Source organism: Mustela nivalis (genome assembly GCF_964662115.1).
Source record: "Mustela nivalis genome assembly, contig: HAP1_SCAFFOLD_540, whole genome shotgun sequence".
NCBI lineage: Eukaryota > Metazoa > Chordata > Mammalia > Carnivora > Mustelidae > Mustela > Mustela nivalis.
In genome coordinates, this window is record NW_028136119.1 from 523,785 (window position 1) to 526,486 (window position 2,702).

The 2,702-nt window shown below is 42.2% G+C and overlaps 1 pseudogene across 1 annotated transcript; it reads left to right on the forward strand.

The window, feature by feature from the left end:
* The first annotated feature begins 1,511 nt into the window (after positions 1-1,511).
* Positions 1,512-2,443, forward strand: LOC309857247 (small ribosomal subunit protein uS5 pseudogene; annotated as a pseudogene). The gene has a single exon. The product of its transcript is annotated as a small ribosomal subunit protein uS5 pseudogene (transcript).
* The last annotated feature ends 259 nt before the right edge of the window (positions 2,444-2,702 follow it).

Here is a 2,702-nt window from a genome sequence, read left to right on the forward strand (position 1 = left end):
TGCCCAAAAATTTGATCACTTTTTTCACTGTCCTTACCTATTTTCCAAACCTAGTTCTTTTCAGTCTACAGACAACCCTGTATCTGACTGACTTGTTAATTCTGGGAATGTCTTGCAGATTAATTTGCTTGCCCGAGGTGGTTCCTCTAATTGATGTCTAAGAACCCTAATTAGTTAAGAAAACTTTTTTTTTAACATTTTCATTGCTACTTATTATTATTATTATTATTATTATTATTATTGCTAATATCTCTATTATAAATAATTCACAAGGGCATCTTTCTGACAAAAGACAAAGAGCTGGCTACTAGTAGAAAAAGTACATTTGACTCTGTCAGTGAAAGTGGTAAAGGGATTTGAGAAAATAAGGCAAAGCAGTGGAATTATGTGTTAAAACTTTAAATATTATAGACACATTTACTTAATTTCTAATACTGCTTATAATTAAAAAAGATGTTTTCCATGAACCACGCATTACAACAAATATATTGTTTATACAGATTAAATTTTCATCAAAAGGGACGCCTGGGTGGCTCAGTTGGTTAAGCAGCTGCCTTTGGCTCAGGTCATGATCCCAGCATCCTGGGATCGAGTCCCGCATCTGGCTCCTTGCTCGGCCGGAGCCTGCTTCTCCCTCTACCTCTGCCTGCCATTCTGTCTGCCTGTGCTTGCTCTCTCGCCCACTCTCTCTGATAAAGAAATAAAATCTTAAAATAAATAAATAAATTTTCATCAAAAAATTATAAGTGTATTTTTTTGTAGGATCATGATAAGCATTTTGCAGATGAGAAAAGTGAAATTTAGAAAAGTATGTCTCTTCAAATCCCTCATACAATATCTGGCCTAGATAGAAGGATATACTATCACAATTGAGGAAGATAATTGAGATTACTTAAAATGATAAACTTTACTGTATAGGGTTTTTTTACAAGTTTGCCACAGATTCACATTTTTTAAAATATATATCTATTTGTGTAAAGAGAATGCACTGAGAAGTAAAAAGATAGTGATATATCAGTGCTACCAACTAATGGCTATAATATCATCACCTTATTTATGAACAATGAAACAGTGTGTAATATTTAAATAAATTTAAATAAATTCCTATTTATTTTATATATTTATAAATTTAAATGAATTCCTATTTATTTATTATTAAAGAAATTCCTCTAACAAACAGTATGTTTTGAAGGTTGCTAGCAGGAAAGTGTTGTACGACATGGAAGTAATCAGAAAATGTGATCTAAAATTCTGCTTTCAAGGGCGCCTGGGTGGCTCAGTGGGTTAAAATTCTGCTTTCAAGAAGCTATAACAGTAAGTACTGAGCATTAGCTATTATATGCTATGGATGAATAACTGAAATCTACATTTGAAACTATTGGTACACTATATGTTACCTAATTGAATTTTAAAAAGTTAATAAAAAAAACCACTATTTTATAAAACAATATTCCCAACAGGCTCTTTTGCTTTAAAATACTCACTTTGTTTCCTCTCCGAGAGAACACCAAATGGCAGATGACGCCGGTGCTGCGGGAGGGCCCGGAGGGCCCGGGGGCCCTGGAATGGGAGGCCGCGGCGGTTTCCGCGGTGGCTTCGGCAGCGGCATCTGGGGCCGGGGCCGGGGCCGGGGCCGTGGTCGGGGCCGGGGCCGAGGCCGCGGAGCTCGCGGGGGCAAGGCCGCGGACAAGGAGTGGATCCCCGTCACCAAGCTGGGCCGCCTGGTCAAAGACAAGAAGATCAAGTCCCTGGAGGAGATCTATCTCTTCTCCCTGCCCATCAAGGAATCTGAGATCATCGACTTCTTCCTGGGAGCCTCCCTCAAGGACGAGGTTTTGAAGATCATGCCTGTGCAGAAGCAGACGCGCGCGGGCCAGCGGACCAGGTTGAAAGCATTTGTCGCCATCGGAGATTACAATGGACACGTCGGTTTGGGTGTCAAGTGTTCCAAGGAGGTAGCCACTGCCATCCGCGGAGCCATCATTCTGGCGAAGCTTTCCATTGTCCCTGTGCGGCGAGGCTACTGGGGGAACAAGATCGGCAAGCCCCACACTGTCCCGTGCAAGGTGACTGGCCGCTGTGGCTCTGTGCTGGTGCGTCTCATCCCCGCCCCCAGAGGCACTGGCATTGTCTCGGCCCCTGTGCCCAAGAAACTGCTGATGATGGCTGGTATTGACGACTGCTACACCTCGGCCAGGGGCTGCACTGCCACCCTAGGGAACTTTGCCAAGGCTACTTTCGATGCCATCTCCAAGACCTACAGCTATCTCACCCCTGATCTCTGGAAGGAGACTGTGTTCACCAAGTCTCCCTATCAGGAGTTCACGGACCATCTTGTGAAGACCCACACCAGAGTCTCTGTTCAGAGGACCCAGGCTCCAGCTGTGGCTACTACATAGTTTTATACAAGAAAAATAAACTGAACTAAAGCTTGAAAAAAAAATACTCACTTTGTAATGAGAGTCATTACTTTTGTCTAGCCAAATCTTATAGCACTGTTTATCCCTTCCCTGCTTTATCCCTTCCCAGTATCAATAAAGGCTCACTTGGGTTACCTAGAAGCCATGAGAAAGCTTGTAATAGATCTGGCTGGTTTTCACCAGCAATTTGACCACCATGTGCACAGGGAAGTCTATTGATAAAGGCTTTATTGCAATAAGTTGCAAATACATGGATGATTTTGAATTCTCTTTCTTGAGGTC